Genomic DNA, 9,865 nt, shown 5'->3' with positions numbered 1-9,865 from the left:
AAAGGGAAGGATTGATTCTCACTTAAATATTAGTGTACAGTACAATGAATGGCCCAGAGTTTTCATAGAAAACTTAACCTGGCTGATTGGTCTTTCTTTAAGGCACAATTTATTTCAATGTAAGAATTATTTTTCCTCTTCCTGACATGAACATGGAAAAAGTAAACCAAATTGTCATTACTTGAAAAGATAAATGATAAAACACCAGTGCCCTGCTACCTGTTTCAGACAGCAACAAAACCAAGCCTCCCAATACACATCTCCAGCCGGGTCTTTCCAAGAGTGATACACGCTGCTGGGATCCATATGACTACATTTGTCAGTATTTTCTTGCCTACAAGAACATCTGGAGTGAAACCTGATGTTGTTGCCAGGAGTTTCAAGTAACACTAGAAACAAAAAATCTTGGAGCAGGCCACCCAGCACAAAATTAAACACTGCATTCACCTGTTTGGACATTAGTTCAGGGGTCTAATTTCCTTGCAGTGCTTCCATAAATATTCAGACACACAAGCCCATAGGCAAGTTTATTCTTGCTTTACAGATATTTAGCAAGTTTTTTACTCAGCAAGAACAGCTTCAAGTAGCTTGCTAGTGGCAAATTCATTCTGTTGCAGGCAATGAGGTTCTTACCTGCCTGAAGTCATCAAACTCCAGAAATTGTTTAAGAGTGAGGATTTACACAGAAGCAGTTCTTTACAAAAGCATGTAAATATTGGTGTAAACCTGAAATGCTGCGCTGGGGGAGATGAAGGCACTGCAGCTTTTCTGTTGTAACTGAGGATGAGGAAAGGCAAATGTCTTTGCTCACATTTCTTGTTTGCTTCCAAACAAGTCTTTTGCTCTCAGGTGCTTTTTGATTGACATTAAGTGCTGTAGTTAATAAGTGGAATATTCTGATAAGAACAAGAGAAAATAGAACTCAATTCACTGATATGAAACAGGCCTTGCAGACTTTGATCCATTCTGCACTTACAAATTTACTAGGCTCCAAAGAATTTTTTAAAGCTTGTTTTTTCTGTTCCCAAGGTTAGCCAGCAGTACTGACTTTGTGACCTTTCCAAGTAGTGAGGGGAAAAATTATATTATAATTATTCTGAAGTTTGGAGGACAAAAAGAAATACATAAATAGATGCCAATTCAAATACCAGATCATCTTTCTGCTCCATGCAAAAAGACTTCAGAGGAATCATAACTGAGAGCAAGTAACAGGTCAGGAGGCCCCTGCCTCTCACAAACACTTCACTCAGGGACCTTCTCATGTTGCAGTGACACCTATTTGCTTCAGAAGACTGTCTTAAAACTTTACACAATTCCTGTAGACTGCAAATAAGCCTCTCATGCATAACAATGTTGCTTCATTCAGCATTTGACCTCATCATATGTTGAGGTATAGCTTCTTCCCTAGTTGCAATAAGGAGTTAAATAGTCTGGGTTTTCATGAGGTTTTCAGTAATGTTAGCTCTCCGAAATCAAAAGATATTCATAACTAATTTGGAAAAAATAAATGCAAGATTAGCAGAGAAAAATAACTGACTTGTTAACATAGGTTCATTACAGCTGGAATCAAAAGATTACATTCAGTACAGTAATGCCTGCTGCAGGCAGAACAAACACTCAGAAACAGTTTCAGCTGGTGGAGAAAGACTGGGGTAGTTTCTTGCAGGATAAACTGAAAGGCAACTGGCTCAGCTGCACCCTGCTTCTCTACTTCACTGGAAGAGAGTAGACCATGCTAAAGAGTGTATCACCCTGTCTGCCCATACATAGTTTTGCTTTTTACTAATAATCAAAAGTTAAAGCTTCAAATCAAATGTTCAAATACTATTTTCTGACTTTTCTATATTGTAGCAAGCTGTAAACTGGCAAAGTATATCAGCTAAATATACCATAGTGCAAGCCTCTTTTCCTGCTTATATTGTGTGCCATAATCTTAAAGATGCTACAGTTCGTAAATGGACCCCCTTCATTGCTAAGGAGATCAGTGAAGCAAACCACAACCTAAGACATACATTTTTACAAGGCCTACTTTAGATTGCATTAAATATTTGTGGCTACTGAAGCATGCTAGCTTCATTTTCCAAATTATGTAACAAGGTCATTATTTTGTTTTCTGTGGAAGGTATGAGAATAGAATTGTGATTTTTCTAAGGATTCTGTCCACTCCACTAAGATGACCTCTTCTTTACTGTCCAAAAAGGTCTTCTATCAACTATAGTTCACAACAAAAACTTTTACTTGTTTAGCCTTCAGGTAAATCTTAAATGAAACACTGGAAATGGAAGATAGAACCAGAAATCCCACTTCTCCAGTAGGGCTTTCTTCCTAAAATGTAATTTACTGCATTCTGTTCATTGCCTCCAGCTCCAATTCTTGCAGAGGCCTTCACTTTTCTACCTAGTTAAATTCAGGAGACAGATCTAGAGACTTCACTGCAAAATATTTCATGGTTTAGAAACCAGATTTGATATTCTCATGCATTCACTGATGAGGACTGGAGACAAAGAACTTGCAAAACCCCAGTGACAGTGTGTGTTTATTCTGAAAGAAATGCCACTGCTTTTGTGCTTCTAGAGCTATGTGTACATCAGACGCTGTAAGTGTGAAAAACACCTCATTACCTGAGCAGTCCCAGATCTTTTACAGCTGTGCTGAATGAAACACAGGCTGGCTCTGGCTGACACAGGCAAACAGTACTTAGAGGGGCCACTGAGGCATGATCTCCAGGCTCTGTACCTCCTGATTGCACAGCACTACTGTTCAGCAGACTCATTTGTCAGTGATGGATTCCACTGTCATAAATGTACCTTATTTATGATGTATCTTACTGAAAATTACGTAATATAGTACTACTGATGTATGATAACCTTTTTTGTTATATAGGCATAGTTACAAAGAGTTCCTGATGTATTCATTTCTCAAAAGACCACAGCAAGCTGCATATGCACTCTGGGGCTGTGCAGCATTTGCTCACTTAAAAGGTAAGAGCCCAGAGTTTTAGAACGCAAGGACATGAGTGCTAGGAAAGTACAGAATAGGTGGGTGAAGAACAAATTAATAGTTTGAGGACATTACATGGGACTTATTATCAGTTATTAGCCATCAGCATTTTTTCTGGCTAAAGCCAATGTAGTCTCACTGGATTTTTGTCTTAGCCAGGTGCTGAGGAGGGATCAATAGGGAAGAAACCAAGTACAAGGGATTTCCTATGCAAACTATAGCCAAATAGACACTTGTCTAAAGAGGGAAATTTCAATAAATTGAAGTAGGGGAGTGAGGAAGAGAATGAAATAACAAACATAAAGAACTGAAATAAAACTGAAAGCGGAGGCAAAAGTAGCAGCAGCAAGAGGTTAACAGGAAATGCCTTGCAGAGAAAAAGGCAGGAACAAGAGGCAAAGCAAGTCAGAAATTGAGATTTTTTTAAAGGAACTTATTGACAGACAAAATTTAACCAGAGAATAAAACACCTCCAGTATTTCCAGTGCAGCAACGAAGAAGCACAAGGCAGTTCCTGAGCACAAACCTCCCTTCTCCCACAGCTGCCTCCCCTGGTTGCAAACAGCCTCACACTTACCTTCATCCACTAACCAGGGGAAAGAGAATAAAATCACAAGTGCCACAAGAAAGGTCAGAATATCACATAGCCCAACAAGCTCCAGAGCTCAGTCCACATTAGTCAGAGCTGCCAGTCTGAGCAGATGAAAAACAAGCAAAACCAAGCAATTTTGTAGCTTGGTGAAAGCAGACACAGCCAGCTCAGGTAGGCAGCATTCCAGCATCAGCGACTCTCCCACCACAGATATGTGTCTTGGCTGGCAAGGAAGCACCAGCCACAAGCTTGCTTCAGGCTCTGAGCTCAGGAAGCTTCACCCATGTCCTCCACACTTCTCCCCAGTTTGCAAGAGTTGACATTAATCTAATTGTAAAACTTGACACAGCCTCACGAGAGTTGAGGTTTCTGGAAAGGTCTTGGCACTGCTGCAAGGCAGACACCAACCCTAGCCTGGCAGACACAGCTGGGTCTGGAGAGAGAACATATTTTCCACCCCGAAAATCTGTGTATTTCTTTCTCAAAAAAGGCCGAACTGGTATCTCAATAGCAAGAGAAGGTAAACACATAAGAAAGGCTGACACTAGAAAGCCATGATTTGACTGGATAGCGGGGTCCAGTTCATTTAGCAGCCAAAAGAAACTCCATCTAGAGTCTGTCTAAAAGATTGCTAGCCTTCAGCAAAGATCACTACTTCAATCCTCCAGGATTTGTTAGCAGACTTCTGCTGCTTCTCCTCACAGGCCCCAACAAATAATTTACCTGAATGCGATTTTCACACTAGTAAGCCAGGTGCAAAACTGCTGGCAACCCATTAGCTTCCCACATAATAGACAAATTCTTCTACTCTCCCTAAATAAGCATATTGCATCAACCCTGTTTCAGTCTTCTCCTTTCCACAAGGATCAGGATTTAGTGATGGAAACCCAGTACATTACCCACTTTGAAAAGCAACAGACAAATCTGAGGTCTCCTCTGGTGAACTCAAGGCAAATACCCAGTAACTTCCTTACTGCTAGAGCACAAAGTCAAGAAATTGTAGTGGGAGAAAAACCCACTCAGGTCCTGGCCATCTCCTTTTATTCAATCTAACTGCTCTGGCTTCATTATGGCTTTCAGGTGTGTAGGTCCTGTGCTGAAGGAATTGCACTGAGCTCTTAGACATACCTATTAACAGTTCTGTCTCCTTGGCTCAAAACCAACATGATTTAACTCCTTACTAGCTGGTCTACTCTTTCTATTTTGCAAAACTAAAGAGATGTATTAGCTCTGTTTCTGTTCTGCATGTATGCCCCACTACCCAGCTTCTAAACCTCTCTGCATCTTAAGCTCATATTTGTTTGATTAAACCATTTCAAATAGAAATCAGTTTTCAATAGAATTAACAGTTTCATTAAAATATATTTGTAGTAATTTTCAAAGCATATAATTCTTTATTGAGTGTCCATTGAAGCTCTCTGGCAAGCAAAGAGTTTCTAAAGCCTACTTTCTAGGGGAAAACCGAAAGAGCTAAAATACACATTTCGATGGCTGTATCGGGTTTGTGTAGCAATGTTTTGGTAGCAGGGAGGGGACTGCATGGTGGGAGTTGGGGGGAGCTTCTGTGAGAAGCTGCTAGAAGGGATCATCTTGAAGAAGTTCATGGAGGACCATCTCCTGTGGAAGAGTCCACAGCCTACAGCAGGGGAAAAGTGTGAGGAGTTCTCCCACTGGGAAGGAAGGAGAAGCACAGACAGCATGTGATGAACTGACCACAACCCTCATTTCCCTTTCCCTCTGTGCAGTAGAGATTTTGTGAATAAAGTTAAGCCCAGAAAGAAGGGAGGGGTGTGAAGGTGTTTCTCACTATCCTACTCTGATTGATAATAAACTAATTTCCCCAAATCAAGTCTTTTTTTTGCTGTGATGGTAATTGGCAAGTGATCTCCCCCTGTCTTTATCTCAACACAGAAGCCTTTTGTTATATTTTCTCTCCCCTGTCCATTGAGGAGGGGAGTGATAGAGGAGCTTTGGTGGGCACATGGCATCAAGTCAGGGTCAACCCACCACAATGGCAGATAACTTACAGTTCTTTCTTCTTTCCGTCATATGCTTTTATTCTCAGCTTTAGTTTTGATACATGACAGCGTAATAATAACTTTTTGTATTGAAGCGAGAGGTGAGGGGCTTAAAAATAAAAATTTTAAATAGAAGGTGACAAAGGCTTTCCCAAGTGTGACGAATGGCATTTCTAATTGGATGTAGTATCTACATTACAACTGCAACTGAGCCAAATGGGGCAGGATGATGCTCAATGGAGGCTCTCAAGGGGACAGTGCAGGAGAGGGGAGGAAGGAGAGAGAGAGCAGGAGCTCTTCTGGGACCTGCAGCCGGGCAGAATGTGTATGTTCTTCAGGATGAGAATAATCGGCCAAAGAAGCTGACAGCCCTATGCTGGCTAAACCAAACACATCTATACAGTTGTAATGCCTATTTACAAGAAAGTAATGCAGTGTAATTTTTGCTTTACAGCTTCAGACTCTTGACATGGAGAATATCATGGTGGAAACGAACCTGGCCCCATGGGAAATACTGCTGGTCATTTTTGCTGCCGTGGTGATAATGAGTTTTCTCATGTTTCTGCCCCCCACTGCAGTGGTGATCTGGAGAATGAAGCGTGTACCACAGATCTCGCTGCATGGCTCAGTGTGAGCCAGACCTGGTACAAGCTGTAACACCACCAATCCCTTTAAAGAATGGTTCAGAATGATAACATCTCTCAGGTTCAGGCGCTTTTACTGCCTAGGATCCATCCAAAAGGAATGGGTGTCCCAGCCTGTTGCTGCTATGTTCCTATGAAAAGATAATGTGTATAATTTTGTCTTCATGTACTACAGTTCTCAACATTCTGCCTTCCATTTTTTGGGTATGTTGTAATTACTGTTATTGGCTTAGTTCCTAGACAGACTCTTGCATTGTAATGGACTGAAAACAAGACTGAAAGAGAAGTGAGCATAATACAGCATTGTTTTCACTTAACTAATATCTGGAAAGACTCCTTTTCTATAGTTACACAGTAAATATTACCAAAGCCTTTAGCTGAGAAGACTGCTACCTATGCAAGTGTACATGCCAAAAGCATGCAGTGTATTCTGGGGAGGTAGTGCTTTACTCTGGTTGTAACATGAAATGTAACAAACCTGACAAGAATGGCACAATAAATAAGCATCTTGCATTTCTTTTGTCTGATCTGCTAAACCTACTGGCCTAAAATATAGAATCATAGAATAGTTAGGGTTGTAAAGGACTTTAAGATCATCTAGTTCCAGCTCCAGCTCCCCCTGCCATGGACAGGGGTGCCTCACTGGAGCCATGTTGCCCAAGGCTCTGTCCAGCCTGGCCTTGATCACTGCCAGGGATGGAGCATTTACCTCTTTGGGAAACCTGTACCAGCACCTCACCACCCTCACAGTAAAGAAACTTCTTCCTTATATCTAACCTGAACTTCCCTGTTGAAGTTTAAACTCATTACCTCTTGTCCTATCACTATGGTTCCTGATGAAGAGTCCCTTCCCAGCATCCTTATAGGCTCCCTTCAGATACTGGAAGGCTGCTATGAGGTCTCCATGCAGCCTTCTCTTCTCCAGGCTGAACAGCCCCAACTTTCTCAGCCTGTCTCCATACGGGAGGTGCTTGAGCCCCTTCATCATCCTCGTGGCCCTTCTCTGGCCTTGTTCCAACAGTTCCATGTCCTTTTTATGTTGAGGACACCAGAACTGTACACAATACTCCAAGTGAGGTCTCACAAGGGCAGAGTAGAGGGGCAGGATCACCTCCTTCGACCTGCTGGTCACGCTCCTTTTGATGCAGCCCAGGATACGGTTGGCTTTCTGGGCTGCAGGCGCACACTGCCGGCTCATGTTAAGATTCTCATTGAGTAACACCCCCAAGTCCTTCTCCGCAGGGCTGCTCTGAATCTCTTCTCTGCCCAACCTGTAGCTGTGCTTTCTTTCCTTCCATGTGAATTTTCCTCTTTGCAAATCCTAAGTGCCAGAACACAAAGAGAGAGTGCCAGAACACAAAGCCCTCCTCATCCTGAGGTTAGAGCACGAACATGAGGGATGGCCCAATGCTCAGACATGCCCGGCCAGAAACCAACTTGAAGTTAATGCAAACATACAATAACTATTTGCCTGAATTACATTATGCAAATTTACACTGAGAAATAATATGATTAAATTTACTTTAGTTTTTTAACTGTGTCACACAGGCTTATTGGTTCAACTTCCCTTTCTCATACGTAAGTAATAATTTGGATGGTGGGAATAGAACAAAACTGCTTCTCTGCAAGTTTATGAAAAAACAAACAAACAAACAAGCCCAACAATACAGTCTCCAGCTTCATGCCACATCAAAGGAAAGCTTTCCACCCTAATTCTTTTGCACTGTGGGACACTCACTAGCAGAATTTCTGAGAGTTTACAATGGGTTTTATTTCCTTATGAAATCCAGTACTGGGTTTCTTTTCTTTTGTTGGCTGGTTTGAAGAGTCGTAAGAATAGCCTAACAACTCAGAGAAAAATGTTTTTTAGCACCAGTAGGAAAATGACACTGGAAAGTTTTTATTCTTCAGATACTTTATTTGAGCATCAGCTGATAGCGAATTGGCCAGAAATCAAAATCTCAAAGACATTGTAATTTCATGCGATAGAGATTATTTGTTTGCCAGAAATAAAAATAATAATAATAAAAAAAAAATCGGTGATTGAAAAAACATTTCTTTTCTTTAAGACTGCAGCATTTTTGCCTCCAACACAATGACTGAAGTTACTGCCTCAGTTTATAAGCAACCAAAGCAGCCAACTCATCCCTTTGTTGGTGTAATTGTCTGCTACACTCATCATCATATTACTGTCTGGTTCGGGGCCCAAAAGCAGCCAAAGGGTTTTTTGCTTGTAATGGCTGGAATCAGAGTCTGAAAGATGTGTGTAGTTTTATATATCTGAATCATTTAACTGATTAATGAGGTAAAGGTCAATTATACATCATGCAGCACGTAGTTATGATGCCTGTGTCTGAGATTCACAGGAATAGGGAAAAAGTAAAGAAGAGAAAGGAAACACAAACAGATGAGCTGGCTGTCTTCAGATCTATAGCTTCAGTGTTTGCTCAAGAGAAGAAAATTAAAACAAAACCTCAAGCACAGATTCCACTGAAAACCAAGCAAACAGTAACTAAGCTTTTTGTTTAGATTTCATAATAATCCACATGCACGTGTTTTGTTGCTACAGCTCCACAAGTAAACTGAATCACCAGTGCTAAGTTGTCTTTTGTCTTAACTTGCATCAACTGCCAGGTGGAGAATGGCTGGGATTTTCTGCCCTTTACACTTTTTACTCTGTGCCTCTGTTTTTCCAGAGTACACATGCACATGGGGAGCAGGGGATGGGGATATAAAAGAGGGATTGCTCATAGAAGAATGGGAATTGGAGCAGGAACAAGTGGTCTTATATGCCATGAGAAGAATCAACAACAGAAAATAATCACTTGGATATTTGTTCTTGTTTAGAGCTGTTACAAATTCAGATGACCAGCTAAAATTTTTGCTAACTCTGGTGACAGCCAAACCTGCCCCGGATTAGACTAGGTTTAGAAATAAAATGAATGGGGAAAAGCAAGGAGGATTATTAGCCAGATGTTGTGAACAGACTGGGCCAGGACCAGCAACTGCCCCAGCACTACTGCACTGAGACCAGAGCATCTCAGCAGGTTGCCCTGCAATCAGCACCTACAGCTCTACCCTAAATATGGCACATCCCAACTCTATTACAACCAGATCTCATTTGCTTTTGTGCTTTACCTCTGAAGCCAAGCCATACCTTGTGGTAGCTATAGGCTCCACAGAAGGAAGGCGCTGTAAGTGCATGTGTCACATACACCTGGGTTGTGCAAGGAAGTGTGAGTGCAGAAGAGCACTTGCAGCCCTGCATCCCACAGGGCAGACATAGCTGTTAGAGCAAACCAAGGATCAAGAGAACTTTCTTTCCAGAACCACTATGGTTTTGCCCCACAGGGACTAAACAGAGGAGACTGAAAGCAAATCCCTGGCACTCAAACTACAGAGCTTCTCACGCAGGTCCCTCAACACCCACCACTTTCATCTTTTTGTCAGAGGAGACACAATGCAAATATCTGCTAGTTTAGGGCTACCTCACTTCTCACATGTACTGAACTAAGATAGTACATTTTTCCTGCCATTTTGCTTGGTTACAGCAAGCATACAGGGTACTTCTTGACTCCTAGAAGTGCATTGCAGTACACCTAGAGGCTGTG

This window comes from Psittacula echo (genome assembly GCF_963264785.1).
Source record: "Psittacula echo genome assembly, chromosome: 6".
Lineage (NCBI taxonomy): Eukaryota > Metazoa > Chordata > Aves > Psittaciformes > Psittacidae > Psittacula > Psittacula echo.
This window is presented reverse-complemented; position numbering follows the sequence as displayed.